The sequence below is a fragment of the Ipomoea nil genome, unplaced genomic scaffold (assembly GCF_001879475.1).
Source record: "Ipomoea nil cultivar Tokyo-kokei standard unplaced genomic scaffold, Asagao_1.1 scaffold1721, whole genome shotgun sequence".
NCBI lineage: Eukaryota > Viridiplantae > Streptophyta > Magnoliopsida > Solanales > Convolvulaceae > Ipomoea > Ipomoea nil.
In genome coordinates, this window is record NW_017618149.1 from 1,087,409 (window position 1) to 1,110,648 (window position 23,240).

Consider the following 23,240-nt stretch of genomic DNA (forward strand, 5'->3'; position numbering starts at 1 on the left):
TTGTTGTAGAAGATTCATAGTAGTGATCGATAATGTAGCGGACATGTTGACAAAGACAATTACTACTATTGTTTGAACTTGTTGAGTGTTTCTAGATGCTAGATAAGCATGGTTACCCCGAGTCATGGTTATACAAATTGCCTGGCGCACTGAGTTTGAGAATCTTGCTCGAGATAAATGTCTTTGCTCGCTAACTATCTTAATCAGAGCTTATTAAGACCCCTGATTAACTGCTTGATGCCTTTTTGGTTGGAAGCCTAATGTATGCAAGTGCACTCGCCCGGATTTGCGTGAACTAGCGGACCGATCACTAAGTGGGGATGCTCCCTCCAGCATGAGCGAACCCTTTCGGAACTGGTTAAGAATGGGCGCAACTATCCCAGCCCGGATCCAGCCAGGTCTCGTCCCCGCTGCATCGAAGAGTACCTATGCACTATGTTCCGGTTCACTGATAAGGAAGATAGAGTTGGGGTGGGGGTCTCATAGTGAGATTCGTCTTTTCTTCATAGGGGCATATTCGCCAAGGTAACAATTTATTGTGCTTGTGTCATATGTACGGAACGGGGTGTAGGGGCAAGTACAATATATGAGTATTTTAATGCATGTATATGTTTAGAGATACTTATAAATACGTTTGTTGTATCCTCAAATATTTTATCATCATCACAATTAACTAAATAATAGCTTAACTCCTGTGGACGTAAGCATTTTGTCAAACCACATAAATCTTGTATTGTTTACTTCTATCATTCTTATTGCTTCTTGTTCCTGTTAATCTGAACAGGTTAAACGACTTATCACAATGAGTTGGAAAAATTCTAGGAAGTCGAAGTTAGACATATTGATAGAGAACAAAATGTGGTGGCAAATCTCTATGCAAAACTCGCTCTTCAACATAGTTTGGGAGATTATGTGTATAGAGACCCTATGGAGATAGTCCAAGGCTGGGAATCCTATTGGACGATTAGATTTGGTATATCAAGAATTAGGTAAATCCTTAACCAACATGGTTAGCGTGATGGTTCAGCACCTCGTTTCTTAAGCATGAGGTTAGAGGTTCGATTTCCACCCACGTAAATGGGTCATATCATTTGACCAGAAGGGAGGGGAGGATTAGTCTTCTGGCTATTGAGATACCTAAAAATTGTCACTTACCAAAAAGAGTTGGTTCAAGAATTACAATTTCCTATTAGTCACTATCGAATTAAAAAAAAAAAAAAAATCATTTAATTTCATGAATTACTAGTAAATCAGTTGATTGCACCGTGAGTTAATAATGAATCAATGTGTTTAATAAAAAAGAAGATGACTTGCCATGGAGTGGCTAATAAGATGTAATAATTGTATGAATATGTAGCATGATTCAATTATAGAATGCAAATATGGATACAATATGGAGGAAAAAAAAAATGGGGGGGGGGGGGGGGGGGGCTGTTTGTTCTTCTATTTCGTTTTTGACATTATAGCACCAAGATATATATTGATTGAAAAGTGCTGCTCGAAGGAAATTGACGTACACTATAAAGAAAATCTTATAACAATCCTGTTTATTTGATTTGACAACCAAACTTATCTCTAAGTCTCTATAATATAAAAGTTTCAACTCTGATTCTTACTTTATTGTAATATGAGTGCTGGTGTCATTGTTACGTTTATGCATGGTTAAAAGAAATTTTAAATAATTTATATAGTTTAATTTATTTATAGAATATATATATTAGTATTAGTTTAAATAAGATAAAGTGTGAATTGAGCAATCCATATTCCATAGCCCGACATTTGGTTAAGCAGAAACTAACGTAACTAAAATAATACTCCGTATGATATTGGAATATTAGGATTATGTTTGGCGAACATATTTGAAAAATCAGTTGAAAGTTAAAAGGGTCAAAATTAAAAGCTAAGTAGAGAGTGGTTAAATGATTTGATTATGATTAAAATTGAAACAACGAAGATAAATATATATATATATATATATATATATATATAAATATATATATATATATATATATATATATAAAAGTTATGAGTTTATGTTTGAAATAATATTGAAAATTTAAAATGATGTTTCAAAATAAGTTATTACTATTTTAATCTCATTTCTATCTTATTTATCAAACAAAATTTTTAACTTATCTGTAACTTTAACATTTGGTTCACAGATTGAATTTTGAGATAATAGAAATGCTATTCCATAAGGAATGAAATATGCAAGGAATAGAATATGAATTGTATTCTATTGTTTGGTTCGTGGAAAGAATAAACTTTAAGAATTATATTACAGTGTTTGGTTGATTTATGGAATAGAAATGAAATATGTTTTAAAAGACATAAATACCCTTATAATAATAATAATAATAATAATAATAATAATAATAATAATAATAATAATAATCTAATTACATAGAGTTTATATCCAGGTCTTATAGACTATTTGTTAAAATCTAGTCTCATATAAATAAATAAATAAATAAATACATACATACATACATACATACATACATACATACATACATACATATATATATATATAACAAAATCTAATAAATAGAAAAAAAAATTATATAAAAAGTTAAGCACCATATACATCCACCATAGAATTTGATAAATATCTTGTGAAGGCCGAAGAGTTTGAACCTGGAAGAGATGCAATTGTTGTACTGGTGATAAAGAAGTGCTGTGATAGGGAAAAATAAGTATAATCAAATTTTAGATTTAATTGTGGGGTAAAATAGGAAATAGCAACTTTAGCCTATTCCTGAGAACTCAAGAATAGCTTAATACCAGGGGGTGGAATCTCTATTCCCCTTGCAAGGGGAATAGCTCATACCCGGGAACAATATTATTGAGAACTAAAAGCATTACCAAACAACGGAATAGGTCTGTTCTTGGGAATGTTATTCCATTCCAGGCATATACCGTGAACCAAACATGTTGTAAATAAGTTATAAGCGGCTAACTACTATGTAGTGTGATGACACTTCTATTATCATCCTAAATGGTTGGTCACATGAGAAAGTATATATATAGAACAGATATTACCTTGTAAAGAATTATGAGTATTTAAAAAAATAAAGTTATAAGCTTTAATTTTGCTTTAAAAAAAAAGTTATAAGCTTTTAAAAAAAACTCTACCAAATAGAGACATGCATTATATTTATTCTTCTTCTCCAAAATAGAGAGAGCAGGAATTTTAGTGTGACTAGAATACAAAGTCCTAATAAAGGATAACCACTCCGGAGTATTATCTTAATATCTTTATCTAATGTAATACGACATTGTTTAAACCAAACATCCACTTAATTAGATATTTTGGCAAAAACTTGTGTTGAACCGTTTCATGAAACCTAGTTGGCGAGACGAGTCGGTCAATATGAAATGTAATACTTATACTAGAAAATGTAATACTAATTAAGAATAAATGGTTTATTAATTATATGGAAAAGTGTAATTCTTTTGAAGAAAAAATGTAATATTTTTACATTTTGATTTAAGGGTCCGTTTGGAAACATGGAAAATATATTCCGGAAAATGATTTCCAGAAAATGATTCATTTTAATTTTCTGGTGTTTGTTTGAATGTTAGAAAACTATCTTTTTCTGTTTGGCTGAAAGTTAAGAAATTACATTTTTTCTGTTTGGTTCATTTTTCTCAAAATTACAATATTATTTGTTATAATAATAATAACAACAACAGCAACAATAACAACAACAACAACAACGTAACAAGAATAATAATACTAATAATAATGCTAATAATATGTGGTTATGGTGGTAGTGTGGTGGTAGTTGTGGTGGGGATGGTGATGATAATGGTGTTGGTGGTGTGGTGGTGGTGGTGTGGTAGTGGTGTTGGCCTTGGTGTTGGTGTTGGTTGTGGTACGGTGATGTTGTGGTGGTTTGGTGGTTGCGGTGGTAGTAATAATAATAATAATGTGAAAACTAACTTAAAAAAGAAGAGAGGAAAGAGAGATGGAAAATAGAGATCTGGAATTCTTCCAAATTGGACATTTTTTCCGTTGACCAGAATGAATATTTTCCTTTGGCTTCATTTTCCTTGAGTACCCAAACACTGAAAAATACAGAGTCCGGGGCTCCTAAAAGTATTACATTTTTCTACAAAAGTATTACATTTTTACTTATAAGTAACAAACACTTGCCAACATTATTTAAAAGGAAAAATATAATACTTTTGATGAAAAATGTAATAATTTTACATAAAAATGTAAAAGTTACATTTTTCATCAAAAGTATTACATTTTTTTTTCTTATAAGTAACAAATTAAATACTGTATTCCTTATTAGTATGTTTTCCTTATTAGTATTACATTTTCTAGTATAAGTATTACATTTCAATATTAATCCGACACGACCTAACTCGCCTCACGGATCCTCACACAAGTGTAACCAAGATATTTTTTATCTACTAGAATTTCACTTTTCAAATCTTCACTTGTAGGTGTCAATAACTCTTAAGCATCTCCAAACGTTCTCGTCTTTACTCTTTCCACTTCAAAACAAAAATAAATGAAACAAAAGAAAAAAAATTGGATGAGTCACAAAAAAATGACAAGCAACTATGTGTCACTTTCTTGTCAAATGAGTGAATTGAAGGATTACAAGGAGTTAAACTCACTAGGGATCATCCATGATCCTCCATTAACTCTGTTGGTGAGTAGCCATTGATGTCATTTAATGAGGAACTGTTTTTTATTTTTTGAGTAATTTAACGAGAAAAATTTACCGTCACTATATGAAGATGTGCCACTTTGTGACCCTAGCCGGTAAGCAGCACAATAAAGTAAACCAATTTAAATTGCTCATAGTTGACGGAGACAGACTCAAACCAAAAAAAAGTTAATATATTACTCCAGTTTAAAGTCAAATTTGTAATTTTGTAATTACTAAATTAATAATATACCATCTTGGCTAGTGTTGCATTATTGTTGCCCTCCTTGCCATCCAATCGGAAACTTCGAAAGTACATTAAGATGTACTTAATGAAACAAAGCTTATGGTTGCGGTTGATTGAACATTTGAACCCCCAAATCAGACGGTCTCCAATTTCGCAATATTTTAATGGAGTCAAAGTCGTATTGAAAAATGAAAATTTTGTGTTAAGAAAGAGTTGAAATTTTCACCTCTACCAAAATTGTTGGAAACATTTATAAATTCAAAAATGACAATCGAAGTTGACTTGTCAACGCCATACATTGCGAAATTCTATCTTACTTTTCTTCTAAGGTTGAATCTCACGCCATCTCGACATAACATTTAAAAAGATCATCACTATCATCGAGGTTCAAACATTGTTTGATGAACCATTGAACTAAAAGATTGATTTGTAGTCTCAGATTGAAAATAAAAGATTGTAATAATATTGTAAAAGAAAAAAAAAAATTCCTAAATGTATTTACATGTCCAGAGGGAGTCCAGTTGAGCAATGGTTTAACAGTAAGTGCAGTTGGATCCCACGTGGGTACAGCAATGTGGACCTATGGGTAATGCTTCTTCTTTTGAGACCACAGCCTTGTGCTCCTCTTCCCTTGCTGCCTTTGTGAATATGACAGCTCCACCATCAACCCTTTCCATTATTCATTCAATTCCTATATATTTCCTAGCTACCATACATCAATTCCCCATTTGTTTCCCCTCTTGCCCCATTTATGTTTCCTACCACTCCTATCTATACATCTTTCTCAAGGACGGGAGATCGAGCCAACTACTATATAGGTGTAATGATATGTCTATTACCATTTCAAATAGTGGTTACAAGATTGAATTCCCGTGGTGGGAACATTGGTTATTTAGGTTGAAAAAGATTGAGAAAATATAGAACAGATACTATCCTGTAAAAAAATTATGAGTGTAAAAAAAAAAAAGAGTGGGGATTGGAGGGAGTGTTTGGTCATGTTAGAAGACACATAATATTAGAATGTTAATAAAAACAGTTATTATAATTGGTGGAGGCCTGTAAAAGGGCCTAGTCCCGCAATTAGGTTATGACAAGGACTGTTATGTAGAGACCAGTGAAGAGTCAAATCTAGCATCCTACCTTTCGAAAATGTGGTGTGAGTATATAAGGAGGTTGTGGCATCGCTACGAGCTATATCTTTTGGCGTAATGGTAAGCTTGACGTTTGATCCTAAAAAGTGGTAACAAAGTTAGGATTGTTGGCCAGCCACTATAACTTTTAGGGCAGTGGTATGATCCTAACAAGCCCCAAGAATCATTCTTGTGAAAGTAGTCCTCAGCCTATTTTTGCAATGTTACAAGATATGGACTTGCTGACATAGAAAGTAAAACTAGTTTGGAGTTTGGCTATGGCTTCCCTCCCATGTTGCCCTTGTGAATATGACAGCTCCACCATCAACATTTCCATAATTGATTTATTAATACTATACCTAGCTATCGTGCATCAATTCCCCATCTGTTTCCTTTCTTGGGGACTTAATTAACCCCATTTGTGTTTCCCCAAAATTTGTTTCCTACCAAATGAATCTATCTTCCTCTAGAGTGGGGAGGGGGTGTTGGGTTTGGGTTAGTCGCATTGCTTTAATTAATGATTGTATTTAATGATTTTATTAATTCAAAATTAGAGTGTACTTATAACCCTAGCTAATCAGATTGTGAAATTAATTCTTTAAAGAAATCTAATGATTCCCTTTTCACTTTTGACACGTTAGCGACTATATATATATATATATATATATATATATATATATATATATATATACTGCTCCATGAATAAAAAGCAATGATAGTTTGGTGTTTAGCTATAGCTCCAAAGCTAGCCTCTGAATTTAGGCTGTTTGGTGCGCGGAAAATATTTGAGGGGAAATATAATGGAAATTTAATGAAAAAGAAATTACCGACAAGATTAATTACATTGTTTGGTTGGTGGAAGATAAATTACTGGGAATATTATTTTTATTGTTTTGGTTAAGTTTAGAATTTTAAGGAATAATGAGTATAAAGACAATTACTCCTATATAATAATAATAATAATAATAATAATAATAATAATAATAATAATAATAATAATAATAATAATAATAATAATAATAATAATAATAATTAACAAAAATTGGTGAGGACATAATTGGCCTACTTGATTTCATGGAAAACAAAATACCAAGGGAATTACAATTCCATTCCCACATAATTTCGAAGGCAAGCAAATTCCTTCGTTTGGTTGGAGGGAATTGCAATTCCGCAAAATTGAAATTCTCTCATTTTCATGGAATTAGAATCTCATGCCCCCCTTGGTATTTCAATTCCATGGATTTTAGGAAAAATAAAAAGTAACTTTGAGACAAAATTACCCCTCTCTATTTTTAACCTAAAATTGATGTTTGACCTTTCTCTTTTGATTATAGCGTGTCTTCTTCTTCTACTCTAAACACAGAACGTCAATTAGTAAGTCACCTCAATCAAATATGTTTTCTCGAAACTCCCTTTTATATTTTATTGGTTTCATTATGCAATTCTAGGGTTCATTTATACAACATTTTACATAAATTTTGAAAAGAAAAATTTGAATTTGGTTATTTAGCATTTATAATAATAATAATAATAATAATAATAATAATAATAATAATAATAATAATAATAAAGTATGGGCATTTCAGACTTTATACTAATTTCTTTTCAATTCCCATGTATACCAAACATTAGAATTGAAATTTCCAGTAATTCTATTCTTGCAAACCAAACACTGGAATTTAAATTACCACTTTATTCCCACATTATTCTTCCTCCATAGAATTACAATTCCTTTCCCACCTAATTCTATCCTTTCAACCAAACGACATGTTAAAGTATGATTTTTTGCTCCTTTTTATACAACTTGCTTATTATGCAACAACCCACCTTGATTAATGTGCCAACACCAAAATTAGCAGTGAAATATCTAGTATACTACTTGAGTTGTTATGAGAATGCCTTAGGAAGCTCTTGGAATGATAGTCTTATAGGTTACTTCTTTTACTACTTGGCTTGCCTTACTACTAAATAGGACTTTAGGTCAGTAACCTTTGATTTTTAGTAATCATATTTTTCAATCGGTTTTTAGTAAAGTCCTAAACTAATTAAACTGGTTGAAATAAAAAAAATAACAAAAGAAAAATATGAAGAGACAAAAATGCCCTTACTAAAAATAGGAAAAGTCCATGAGAAAGATTAAAAGTGTCCAAAAATAATAGTCTGATATGCTAAATGGCAAAAATGATAGTCTACGACTAAATTTGGAATTGTCACCAAAGACAATGGACCTCTGGTGGAATTAACTCTGCATAATAATTATAAATGTTGATTGACATAAATGGACTATGCAAGATATCGGAAAAAGAATCACCTATGTGAGAGAGAATGATGGTCACTTCAAAGGAGAATTGTATGGTAGAAACTCTCGCAGAACCAGACAAACCTGTTCAATGGCCAAAACAGGCACACCAATGAGAACTAAACAAAGGTTTGGAGGTTCTTGTGTAAGATATATCATATCATTGTTTACACAAATAACATAATGGTTCAAAGACATCGTGTTTTAATGAACAACTAGTAAAGTAAATCACTACTACAGAAAACGATTTTAACGTCGGTTAAAATACCCCATTTAACGTCGGTTATCTTTCGACGTCGTCTTAAGAGACATCGTAAGTAAATGATACGACGTCGGTTGAACAACCGACGTCGTATGTAATATACGGCTTCGGCTTTTACCAAAAAGCCGAAGCCGTATATATATATATTAAATAATTTACATACGACGTTGACTTTTAGGTAAACGCCGAAGCCGTATATATTTATTATTTAAAAAAAAAAAAAATAATTACCCTACGGCGTCGATTTTTAGGTAAAAGCCGACGCCGTATATATATATATATATATATATATATATATATATATATATATATATATATATATATATTTATTTATTTATTTATTTATTTATTATTTTTTAAAAAAATAATAATTAACCTACGGCGTCGGTTTTTAGATAAAAACTGACGCCGTATGTTATTATTATTTTTTTTTATTTATATGCGTTTTATGTTTTCTACCCAACCTGTATCAATTTTCAAATCCTGCGCAGCTAGCAATTTAACATTCAACATTCAACATCAACTAATTTATTAAAGTAATTCAAACTATTAAACATGAAACTAATATAAAAAAACACAATTCATTAAGCTAATTCAAGCTACTAAACATAAAACTAATATAAGTACCACAATTCAACAAAACTACTAAACATTAAGCCAATAAACATAAACTAATTTTAAACGTAAAGTATCAAACTATTAAACATGAAACTAATATAAAGAACACAATTCATTAAGCTAATTCAAGCTACTAAACATAAAACTAATATAAGTACCACAATTCAACAAAACTACTAAACATTAAGCCAATAAACATAAACTAATTTTAAACGTAAAGTATCAACTAAGAAGCGTTTTATTAACCTATTCATCAATAAGAAGCTTAGACCATTTGTCTCTAACTTCATCAATCTCTTTTTTGTTGTAGGGCAATCTTCCTTGTCTTTCCAAAGCCTACAAAGTTCAAAAGAAATAAAATTAATAAATAAGCAAGTATTTTTAAACATTTGAAGCCAAAAGATATATTAAGAAATTACTTGCCTTATCCATTCCTTTGCTTAGATTGTTGGAAACAATTTCCAACATGAACTTCATCACATAATAACCACATTCGGTGGTTCCCTTTTGTATAGCACACTACATTGAATTACAATAAAAATAAAATAAATTAATAAAAAAAAAACAATAAGTTTGCATGTTTTACAAAGTGAATGAAGTACTTACCGAACATATAGTCCATTTTAGTGAACGATTTTGTTTCTTTCCACTCATCATGTTTGTTGCAGTCATACACCTATTAATATAAGACATAGAATATATATAAATACTTGGCATCACTAGTTTAATGATAACTACTAATTAATTATATAAATTTACATACGTTTCCATTATATGTTTAATGTCTTCACGCGGCCCATGACCAAGTGAATCAAACCAAAAAATTTCATTTAGTCGAGGACAAATCGCCATCAACATCCAATGCTCACTACAAATAAATAATTTATTAGTTTTAAGTGAATATAATATATAATAAAAATATATTATATATAAGTACTTTTATTTAAAACGTAATTAATACTTACTTGCGAACATATGGGGCTAAGTATACCAATTTCTTCCCCGACTGCATGGTGGCATTTATATATGATTTCCTGTCTTCCATATTATTCATTTGTGGTTGAATCCAATATGGATCTAGGAAGCCATACGTGTCTTTTGATGCCAACTCAAAACTAATGTAAATACCCCTATTCACAAACACAACCAATTATATATAGATTACCAACTATATAAATATAAAACTATTATGAATAAATAATACTAAAGAACTTATTACCTCATAAAGAACTGAACTAGAGAAACATCGATGGTCTCCATATTTAAGAAACGCATTATCTCATCACTTAGAAGGTGCAAGTCATAGTCAATGTTGCCCATAATACCACGAGCCACATGGACCACAAGAGGGTGTTCAAAACGGCGAGCTATTGAAAAGGCCTTTTTGCATCCATCAGTCAAAGAATCATCATCAGGTATAGTGAATTGTTGATGAACGGATTGCACACCCGAATGAAAAGTCAATTTGGTCTTTTCTTTTGACTGTGAATTATAATACAAGTAAGAATTATTATTTTAAAAAGTAAATTACTTACTATTTTAAAATAGAAATATTTTCAGTATACATACCACATCAACTTTAGTACATAACTCTACCAGCTTCTTTGGCCAAGCAATAAAGTGTTGAATTGCATCACCTACAAGCTGAACCTCACTGGTGGGGATTGGTACATGTGCACTTGGATCACTAACTTCATTTACGCTCACCTTCACATGATTTATATCCAGTACAACCCCATGAACCTGTCCACCACTGTAAGCTGTCCCATATGCTACTGGACGTCTAATTGGATCTTCTAAGAACAGTTGACATCGTGCCCCTAACTACAATAATTTTTAATTAAAAATCATATAAAATTTTATTGATAAATATTAATAATATAACTTTAAACGAATACTTACAGCCGGTAAATTACTAAAAGGGTCTGGGGAACTAGCTTTGTCAGTTGGAGGTAGTGACACAACATCCACACATACGCCATCCACCTGCTTTGCTTGTAAAGGAGTCTGCATAGAACTAAATTTCAACATCACACTAGCTATTTTTGCCTCAAATTGCTCAGTTAATCGTTGACCAAATTCCTCCCGTTCAGAAATATTTTGCTGCTTTTGTTTCTCTAACGCTACTGCAACAGCATCATCAACCATTTGTTGAACATCTTCAGGAGGCTTTTCGCGACGTTTTGCATGGCCAAATACACTTTTGAAGCCATGTCCTCTTCCCATGGCTCTAACACGTTCCAGAATGCTCATCAGTACCCAATGCAACAGTCAATGAATCTTGTCTTCCTTTCTCAACAAATTCTCCTTGAGAAATTTGGATCTCAAGATCATCCTAACATATATAAAAATTATTCAATAATAATTACTATTAGTTTAGTAAATGACAACATATTTACTTACAATTTTTTCCGCCACCAATCTTGTTGATTCAGTGCGATAATTTCCTGACTTGTCAATTCTTGCTTTCTTCCACTTTTCGGCTCTACGTGGAGGACTTGGAGGACTCATTGTATACGTCGGATCTGCATCAGCCAACGCTTGTTTTTCTTTCAACTTCTCATCCATCATCATCTTCTCCAACTTTTTATAACCTCCTCGAGCTAAAAGATGTGGATGAATATTTTTAGCTTGTATGTCTTGATATTTTTCTCTTTTTGCCTATATAAATACAAAATATTAATCAAACTCTTTACATGTCCCTCATAATAATGATAGAGTTTATGTTGGAAATATTGATAGAATAATAGCGATACCTCATATACTGAACCTGTATGCGACTTTACAAACTCATCCCATGTCTCTTGTTCAATGAAGTTGTATTTTATACATGGGCTCATACCTGCAAAACTACCGTATATATACTTGCTCACCAATTTCGCTTTAAAATCTTTCCACCGATCACCCACATATTTTAACCATTCTTTCCTCATATCAGTTGTGTCGGGAATATCATAAGTATTCTGCAAAACAAAATTATTTATTAGTTAGAAATGTAATTATAGAAACTTTATGAATAAATCAAAATCTTACAAAATTAAAAGTTACCAGGATTTGTTTCCAAATAGTACTCTTAATATTTTCTGGGACATTCGGCCATTCATCTATTGTGATAGGAGTATGTATTCGTCCCACTAATGCAACATAACTTTTAAATGCACTGCCTTCTGGCCCGTAGACAGACTCCAATCCATCAAGCTCAATGTGGTGTTTCCCTTCAGTAGAACGCTGCAGAATGAGTTTTTGCATACGAGTGGCGCCCCTCGTCTTAGAAGTAGTATTACTACTTTGAGTAGTATGAGTATCTTGTGTAGTACCATCCTGTGTAGTACCATCACCATTTGCTGAATCCATACGCCTGTTTAGAAACAAAAATTATTAGAATATATAAAAGTACTACAATAAGAAAACTAAAAAACAAAATAAATAGCGGGCATTGCATGTAATAATCAATTCTCCCATATCCCTTCATGATGATCATCTCGTGATGCATGTACTTCATCTATCTCATTATCAATAATAGTGGGCAATAAACTTGAAGAAAATGGTGGTATTTCCTCAATATCAAAACTAACATCTTCATTCTCATCTCTAGTAATTTGTCTCTTTCCATGAAGAACAATTGACCATTTTTTGTCACAAGGATCACTAATATAAAAGACTTGTTTTGCTTGGGATGCCATTATGAACTGCTCATTTTTGTGCCCTTCACGATTAAAATCAACAAGTGTAAATCCCAACTCATCAACTTTTACACCATGTTTATTATCTACCCATCTACATCGAAACACCGGCACCCTAAACAAAACATAATCAACTTCCCATATTTCTTCAATCACACCATAATATGACAACTCTGCGAACACAGGATTTGTATCTTTCGAACTACTGAAATGCATGGAATTTGCAACCAAAGTAACTCCACTGTTTTGCATAGTGCTCTTTTCATCTTGAGCTTTTGTATAAAAAGAAAACCCATTAATGTCATATCCATTATAGCATAGGACATCCAAACCAGGACCATGTGCTAACCATGAAACAGTTTCAGACATATTATTCTCTTCAATAACTTTATTTTTGAACCAACGAATAAAAGTTCGATTATGTTCGCCCACAATCCACATGTCTGTCTTTCTTGGATTTTGCTCTCTAATCAATGCCTTGTGTTCATCTAAATACGGCTCGACTTCACTTGTATTATGCAAGATGTACAAGTGTGCCTCCTCAACATCTTCACGAGGCATAGTCTTCACTTTGACTCCTCGAGTACCCTTCCCAGCAATTCTTCCTTCATGTCGATTAGTAGAAACACCAATAGCCTCTACCCCTGCCAAATATTCTGTACAAAACTCAGTAACCTCCTCTGCAACATAGCTTTCAACTATAGATGCTTCCGGCCTATATCGGTTCCTAACATAACCTTTTAATACTTTCATGTACCGTTCAAATGGGTACATCCACCTCAAATAAGCTGGACCACAATGTTTGATCTCTCTCACCAAATGCACAAGCAAATGAACCATGATATCAAAAAATGAAGGTGCAAAGTGCATCTCTAGCTGACACAGTGTAACAATAATGTCATTTTGCAATTCATCTAATTTGTCTGGATCAACAACTTTCCCACATATTGCATTGAAAAAGAAACAAAGTCTTATGATGGTATATCTCAACTTTTTAGGTAATATGCCTCTAACAGCCACTGGCAATAGTTGTTGCATTAAGACATGACAATCATGAGACTTCAACCCCACCAACTTTAAATCTTGCATATTAACAAGTTTACTGATATTTGATGAATACCATTGTGGTACCTTTACTCCACGTAAACACTCACAAAAACTTATTTTCTCCTTTCTTGATAAAGTATGAGCAGCTGGAGGCAAATATGTTCTCTTATCCCCGCAACGTGGAGCTAATGTAGGTCGTATACACATTTCAACCAAATCCAATCTAGCATTGAGTCCATCTTTAGTCTTACCTTTAATGTCTAAAAGAGTTCCAACAAGACTATCACATACATTTTTCTCCACATGCATCACATCAATACTATGTCTCACATCTAGTGTCTTCCAATATGGAAGATCAAAAAATATAGATTTCTTTTTCCACGGACTCTTCTCATTTGTAGGTATCTCTTTTGACCTCTTACCTCTTTGAGATTGAAGCTTTTGAGTCTTACCAAAAGTAACATTGATGCATTCAACTCGTTCATAAACTTGATTCCCTGTTAATGGTTGTGGAGCATCTGTATAGTCTTGAACGCCATTGAATGCCTTTTTTACAGTCTTTCTACCATGAACCAGTTGATGATAACAGGTATTATCTTCACATATGGGGCATGCCTTATGACCTTTGACACTATATCCAGACAAGTTACCATAAGCTGGAAAGTCATTGATTGTGCAAAAAAGCATTGCATGCAACTTAAAAGTCTCCTTCCGGTATGCGTCAAACACTAACGCACCTTCATCCCATAATTGCTTCAAGTCATCAATTAAAGGCGCCAAAAAAACATCTATATCATTACCTGGTTGTTTTGGCCCAGAAATCATCAAGCTTAATAATATGTATTTGCGTTTCATACACAACCACGGGGGTAGATTATAAATTATCAACATAACTGGCCACGAGCTATGCTTGCTACTTAGGTTCCCGTGAGGGTTAATACCATCAGTACAAAGTCCAAGTCTAAGATTTCTCGACTCGTGGCCAAATTCAGGAAATGCATTATCAAATGTTATCCATTGAGAAGAATCAGCCGGGTGTCGAAGCTTGCATCGGAAATTCTTTCATCTGCATGCCATGATAAGTTCTTCGCATCGCTTGGATTTGCAAACATGCGCTTAAATCTTGGAAGAATTGGGAGATACCACAAAACTTTAGCTGGTGGACTTTTTAAACGTACTTTACCACTCTCTCTTGTTTTATAACGAGATGCCCCGCATATTGGACATGCATGCAAGTCTTTGTAATCATTCCTAAACAATATGCAATCGTTAGGGCAAGCATGTATTTTTTTGTATCCCATACCCATGGGACACAACATCTTTTTGGCATCATATGTACTCTTGGGAAGTTCATTACCATCTGGAAGCATATCATTGACTATTTTAAGTAAAGCAGTAAAGCTCTTGTCGCTCCACCCATTCCCAGCTTTCAAGTTGAATAATTTTAATACAGCAGATAATCTGGTATATTTACTACACCCTGGCCATAAAGGTTGTTTTGAATCATTCAATAATTCATCCAACTCATTTGACCGATTGGTAAACTCTTCTCCAACATCGCGAAACATTTCATCCAACCGATCTTCAGACTCATCATCTTCATTGTCAACATACATGTTAGATGTTGTAGCCACATCGCTTTCACCGTGCCAAATCCATTGTGTATAATATGGATTAATCCCATTAACAATTAGATCATCATATATGTCTTCTTCACCTAACCTTTTCTGATTACAACATTTCGTACAAGGACAGAAGAACCTCTTATTACTATTCGGAAGGTTATTATTTGCAAACTGTAAAAAATTTCTAACTCCATCTTCATATTCCTGACTAAGTCGATTAGCTTTCATCCAACTTTTATCCATCACAAGACAATCTAAAATAATAATAACCTAGTTAAACATTTGTTAACAACATTTTAACAAATTTATATAATTATAACCACTACAACAACTACACTATATTCATTTCGGCCAATTAGTATTACATTTTTCTCACAACATTTTAAGTTAAATTATTTGGTAAGTTATATACTTGAAAAAGGCAAATTATGGACCAAGATTCACCTAGCATGGTGGGCCTTGGTCCAAAACAACATCATTTTATATTAAGTATCAACTAGTGCAATATATTCAATAACATCATCATGTATTATACACTTAGCTTGTTCACTTAAATTATTTGGTAAGTTATATACTTGAAAAGGCAAATTATGGACCAAGATTCACCTAGCATGGTGGGCCTTGGTCCAAAACAACATCATTTTATATTAAGTATCAACTAGTGCAATATATTCAATAACATCATCATGTATTATACACTTAGCTTGTTTACTTAAATTATTTGGTAAGTTATATACTTGAAAAAGGCAAATTATGGACCAAGATTCACCTAGCAAGCTAAGATTTGTTCACTTAAATTATGTATTATATTCATAATATTTGTTCTATATATCTATAAACTAAACCTTATTCGTTAATGTTCATACACAATTATTCCTAAAATTTCAAGATATACACAATAATATATAAACAAAATTTCATAAAATTTCACATATACACACAACAATTCATAATTGACCCACTAACTTATAAAATTAAATATATATACACAATTATTCCTAAAATTTCGAAAATATACACAATAATAATATATAAAATTCAAAATTCAAAAAATATATATACATAACCATTTTTAATTTATAATATATATATATATATATATATATATATATATATATATATATATATATATACATACGTACCTTGCAGGAGAGGCGGCGAGCGGCGACGACGTTGGGCGACGGCGAGGACGACGGCGAGCGAGGCCGAGGCCGAAGACGACGGCACTGTTGCGAGCGAGGCCGAGGACGACGTTGACGTGCGGCGAGCGAGGCCGAGGACGAAGTCGACGTGCGGCGACCGAGGCATTGGACGACGGCTTAGGCGGCGGTGGAGAGCATCGGTGGCGTAGGGCGTTTGGAGCAGATGAGTGAGGAGTGAAATGTTTGGAGCAGATGAGTGTGAAATGTTTAGGCGCCGATCTGAAAAGTTCTAGCTAGCTTCATTATTATTTTTTTTTAATTTAAGTATACGGCGTCGGCGTTATACGTCGCCGACGCCGTATACCATTTTAATATTTTTTTTTTTTAATTATTGGAGATACGGCATCGGAGATTAATTCTCCGACGCCGTATCTCTATTTATTTTTTATTTTTTTAAAAAAAAATCGAGTATACGGCGTCGGCGATATACGTCGCCGACGCCGTATACCATTTTAATTTTTTTTTAAATTATTCGATACGGCGTCGGAGATTTAACTCCGACGCCGTATCTCCTATTTATTATTTCTTTTTTTTTTAATTTGAGTATACGGCATCGGCGTTATACGTCGCCGACACCGTATACCATTTTTATTTTATTTTTTTTAATTATTAGAGATACGGCGTCGGAGATTAATTCTCTGACGCCGTCTCTACTATTTATTTTTTTTTTTAAATTCGAGTATACGGCGTCGGCGATATACGTCGCCGACGCCGTATACCATATATATATATTTTTTTTTATTTGAGATACGACGTCGGCGACGTATAACGCCGACGTCGTATCTCGTATTTATTTTTATTTATTTTTTATTTAATATACGGCATCGGCAATACCAAATAACCGACGTCATATGTATTTTTTAAAAAAATAAAAAATAATTTTAAATATTTAACGTCGGATTTTCAAAAAACCGACGTTATAATGTAGACGTTAAATCCGTTTTCTGTAGTAGTGAATATATCTTTACGAGGGAGTACTCAAAGAGTAACACATGTTGGGTAACCGTTGGTAAAACCGAATAATAATCCTACAAAATAAGGATTACTATTTTCTGTAGAAAAAGAAGGAAGGAAAGGATGAAGAGATAGACTCGTATTTGGTGTAGGCTTTTTAGCATGAGTCAAGCGATTACTCTTTCCTTAAAACCTTATTTGCTACCTCCCACAAGTGCTAGGAGCTTTGTAGCCTAGGTTTCCCTGGATAAAATATGCTACGATCCAATGTTTGAGCACCCAAACAAGGAATCCGGCGAACTAGAGCAAATTTTGAACACAATTTGGCTAATAAAAGAGTAGAAACAGAGAGTTTTGAGGCTTGAAAACACCCAAACAAGGAATCCGGCGAACTAGAGCAAATTTTGAACACAATTTGGCTAATAAAAGAGTAGAAACAGAGAGTTTTGAGGCTTGAAAACAATATGATTTCTTCTTGTGCCAATTTGGCTAAGAAAAGAGTAGAAGCAGAGAGTTTTGAGGCTTGAAAACAATATGATTTCTTCTTGTGCTTGTTATAAAATAGGAGACACTTAAAGGCTGGTGCCGGCACACACGAGCTCAGGCTTAAATCAAGCCTTTTCAATCTCATTTTAGGATTCGATTTGCACCCTCCCCCCTACACGCAAAAGAGAGCCTCTATGCTATACAATTCAATAAGCTTTAAAAGAGCTCTTGTATAAATAGTGGTGCAAATCCTCTTCCCTAACCAATATGGGACAAAAGCTTCACTTTTTCCCTTCATTTTTCCAACTTAATGGGTCTACTTTGAGAATCAATATCTCATTCACCCATTATCCATTTTGAGCGTACAATACTTCAATCTCTTCGTCTCACTACGAAGAACCCGAATCCACTTTGACCCGACCCAAATTGAAAGTGGACCCCACTGATAATTGTACCACAAAATAGCCACTTAATATGTCATTTTAAGCTATTTTTTCCAACAATCCCCCACATGAATGAAAAATTGATTTTCAGGGTATTTTGAAATCGGAAACAAATGTGTTCAACGGTCGATCCCTGCATAGGATAGGTAGGGGGTACCGTACCCTTTGAACCTTCCCTTGTGAAGATATGTTTACTCTACTGGATGTACGGTAGAACGCGATGTCTTTGAACCGACTGCCGTTTGTGTAGACGATGACATATCTCACACAGGAACCTCCCAACGGTGCTCTGTTCTCATGAGTGTGCCCATTTTGGTCGTGTGTCACCGTTCCTGGTTCTACAAAAGTTTCTAAAGAATTGTGCCTAGCAATTCTCCTTTGAAGCGACCTCCACTTCTCTCTTACATAGGTGATTATTTCTCGAGTATCCCGCATACTCACTCATGTCAACCGACATTCGAATCATTAAAGCATCAACGTGCTAGCCTCTTGCGGGAGTCACTGTTTCAACGAGGAGTGGTAGGGAGTCCGAGACCCCCATAGTGACACGCTCCGTTCCATAATTTAGTTGTCCCATTGAACCTAGGTGACAGCTAGGTTGGGTATCCACTATAGAACTTTTTAGTCCAAGGGCTTTAGACCCATTCCTCGTGTCAACTTCTCCACAACTTCTTTACCTAACCCTTTGGTCAGCGGATCCGCTATATTTTCTTTTGACTTTACGTAGTCAATCGAGACAACACCAGTTGTGAGAAGTTGTCTAATGGTATTATGTCTACGACGCATATGTCTAGACTAACCATTATATATATGACTTTGTACTCTCCCAATTGTGGCTTGGCTATCGCAATGCACACATATTGGAGGTACAGGTCTTTCCCAATTCGGAATATCCTCTAGAAAATGGCGTAGCCATTCAGCCTCTTCACAACCTTTGTCCAAGGCTATCAGCTCGGATTCCATCGTGGATCTAGCTATCACAGTTTGCTTAGAAGATTTCCATGCAATGGCTGCACCGGCTAGTGTAAACACGTAGCAACTCGTGGACTTAGAGTCCTTAATATCAGATATCTAGATCGTGTCGCTATACCCTTCAAGTACAGCGGGATATCTCCCGAAGTGCAGTCCAAGGTCACGAGTATACCTCAAGTATCTCATAACCTTTACTATTGCCTTACAGTGCATAGCACTGGGGTTACTCGTATATCTACTAAGTTTACTAACCGCAAAGGTAATATCCGGCCTAGTACAGCTCATAAGATACATCAAACTACCAATAACCCGAGCATATTCCACTTGTAAAATACCTTCCCTATAGTTCTTGGTTAGATGAACGTTTGTATCAAACGGTGTTCTAGCCAATTGATCATCATCCTTGTTAAACTTCCCAAGGATTTTGTCAATATAATGTGATTGGCTCAACACGAGACCATCAGGTCTTCTAATGATTCTAATCTCAAGGATTAAATCAGCCAAACTCATATCCTTCATGTCAAATCTCGCATTTAACATGTTTTTGATAGACTTGATCATCTGATCGTTACTACCAACGATGAGCATATCATCTACGTATAAACAAAGAATGACATAGCCGTCTATCGTTTCCTTAACGTAGACACATTTGTCACTTTCTTTTATTTTAAACCTGTTAGTTAACATTGCATGGTCAAACTTCTCGTGCCACTGCTTAGGTGCTTGTTTCAACCATAAAACGATTTAACCAACTTACGCACTTTCCTTTCTTGGCCCGGAACTACAAACCTAGGAAAGCGGTTTTCACATCCATTTGGTGAACTTCCAAATTCCGCAACGCGGCTATGGCAAGTATCATCCTAATGGAGTTTATTCTCGTCGCGGGAGAATATGTGTCGAAGTAATCAAGGCCCTCGTGTTGCCTGTAACCCTTGATTACAAGCCTAGCCTTATATTTCTCAATGGAACCATCAGGTTTCATCTTCCTTTTAAAGACCCACTTGGATCCTAAGGGTTTACTACTTGGAGGAAGATCAACAAGTTCCTAAGTGTGATTCTGTAGAATAGAATCCACTTCACTCTTTATAGCCTCTTTCCACATTGGTCCTTCTGCAGAAGTCATGGCTTCTACATACGTTCTAGGCTCATTCTCTATCAAACAAGATAGAAAATCGGGTTCGTTTTCTAATAAACAAGTTAGAGTAACCGAATCATACTCTAACAAGTAAGTTAGAAAATCAGGACCAAATAATTTTTTAACTCTTGCCCGCTTACTACGTCTCGGCTCGAGCTCGGGTTCTTTCTCAGATTCCCCACTATCATTATCCATAGTTTCGTCAAATGTCCATTTTGGTGTACTCGGTCTCTCGTTGGACCTACAAGGAAATACATTTTCAAAGAAATATGCATTCCTTGACTCTATTATCGTGTTCTCATGTACGTCCGGATTATGGGACTCGTGTACTAAGAACTGATAAGCACTACTGTTATCTGCATAGCCAATAAAGATACAGTCCATCGTCTTAGCATCTATCTTTACTTTCTTAGGTGTTGGCACCAAAACTTTGGCAAGACTCCCCCACACTTTCAGGTACTGGTAGGAAGGTTTCCTACCGTTCCACAGCTCATAAGGAGTCTTATCGAGCTTCTTGCGAGGTACCTTATTTAAAAGGTAATTACTTATCAAAATCGCCTCACCCCACATACCTTGAGGTAGACCCGAACTTATAAGCATCGCATTCATCATATCTTTCAATGTACGATTCTTTCGTTCGGCAACACCGTTCGATTGAGGTGCGTAAGGTGTCGTACGCTCGTGTATGATACCTACACTTGCACAGAAGTCACCAATCGGTGCTTCGTACTCACCACCTCAATCGCTTCTAACCTTCTTAATTCTCCGATTAAGTTGGTTTTCCACTTCACTCTTATAAAGAATGAATTCATCAACGGCTTCGTCTTTGCTCTTAAGCAAATACACATAGCAGTATCGTGTGCTATCGTCGATAAATGTGATAAAATACTTATTACCACCTCTCATTTGTATCGATTTAAAATCGCACAAATCACTACGAATTAATTCTAGTGGTTCAGTTTCCCTTTCAACCGATTGGAAAGGTACTTTCGTTAGTTTTGTCTCAACACAAATTTCACACTTGTTATTTGTGTTAATTTGAAAGTTAGGAATATGGTGCATGCTAATTAATCTACGTATAAAATTAAAATTAACATGACCTAGTCTACCATGCCACAAATTGGAAGACTCAAGCAAGTAAACAGAATTAACTTTGCTTTTATTGATAACAGGAATTACACTGAGCTTAAAAAGCCCATCAGTATCCTTTACCAACAAACATCCCTAACTTAGACAAAACTACTTTGTCTGACTCAAACACCATGTGGAACCCATGCTTGTACAACACGTTGTTCAACGTCAGTTCCTTCCCGGAAGTTATCTTCAGAACCACCTTGCCCATGCCTTCCACAGCAGACTAAGAAGAGTTTCCCATCCACACCTTTTCACCTTCAACGGTCTCAAAGGTGTTGAACATCTCTCGGTTGCAACACAAATTCCCGGTTGCACTAGTACCGATGAACCACTAACGTGGGTTAGAGCCCACTAGCTTCACCTCGGTCATCATAGTCGAAAGGCTAATCTTGACCTCCTTCTTACTGCTCTCTCCAACAACGTTGGCTTCATAAATCTTGTTCTTTTTCCTTGGAGCTTTGCATTCAGACGCTCTGTGGCCAGGCTTGCCACAATTGTAGCATTCACCAAGAAACTTGTTCTTGGTAACGCCACCTTTTGGACCTAGTTTTCGGTTATCCTTCTTGTTCCTCTTGGAACTTTTACCGTGCTCCACAACGTTGGCCTTAGCGCCATCAACAACAGAAACTTTCCTATCATTCGTCATGTTCCCCTCCTCAATCCTGAGTCACTCGATCAGGTCCTCCAGGTTCACCTCCTCAATCCTGAGTCGCTCGATCAGGTCCTCCAGGTTCATCTGCTTTCACTTATGCTTAAGGTAGTTCTTGAGGTCCTCCAGGTTTATCTCCTTTCACTTATGCTTAAGGTAGTTCTTGAAGTCCTTCTGACCTGGAGGCGACAAGTGGATCACAAATCCTACTTGGAAGGCTTCACTTAGCACCATGCCCTCGTCACGGATCTCGTCGAAGATTAATTGCAAATCTTCTACCTGACTTAGCACGGTCTCTGAATCAACCATTTTGAAGTCGAGGAAACAGCCAACCACAAATTTCTTTGAGCCGGCATCCTCTTAAAGGAAGTCACAAATTTCTTTGAGCCGGCATCCTCTTAAAGGAAGTCTGAATCCTTCCAAATGCCAAAATCAACCACAAATTTCGTTGAGCCGGCGTCCTCTTAAAAGGAAGTCCAAATTCTTCCAAATGACAACTACCATCATGGACAAGAACCTTGGCTTGACCTTGCCAAGCCAAGAGCCGAGAGTTGCTAGGTAGAAGTTAGTTCCGCTCCGTACCGAAGGTACCCAAGTCATGGGAATGTATCCCTCGAGGCTCCCACTGTCCACCGGTGGTGCTTGAGAATTGGCATAACCTAAGCTTGAACGCACGAGAGAGAACCT

The 23,240-nt window shown here is 34.9% G+C and overlaps 1 long non-coding RNA gene across 1 annotated transcript; it reads left to right on the top strand.

Moving 5' to 3' along the window:
- The first annotated feature begins 2,673 nt into the window (after positions 1 to 2,673).
- LOC109191880 lies at positions 2,674 to 15,718 on the top strand. Its single transcript, XR_002056008.1, has 3 exons — positions 2,674 to 2,790; positions 5,969 to 5,972; positions 15,709 to 15,718. It is a non-coding gene; the product is annotated as an uncharacterized LOC109191880 (long non-coding RNA).
- Positions 15,719 to 23,240: the final 7,522 nt, after the last annotated feature.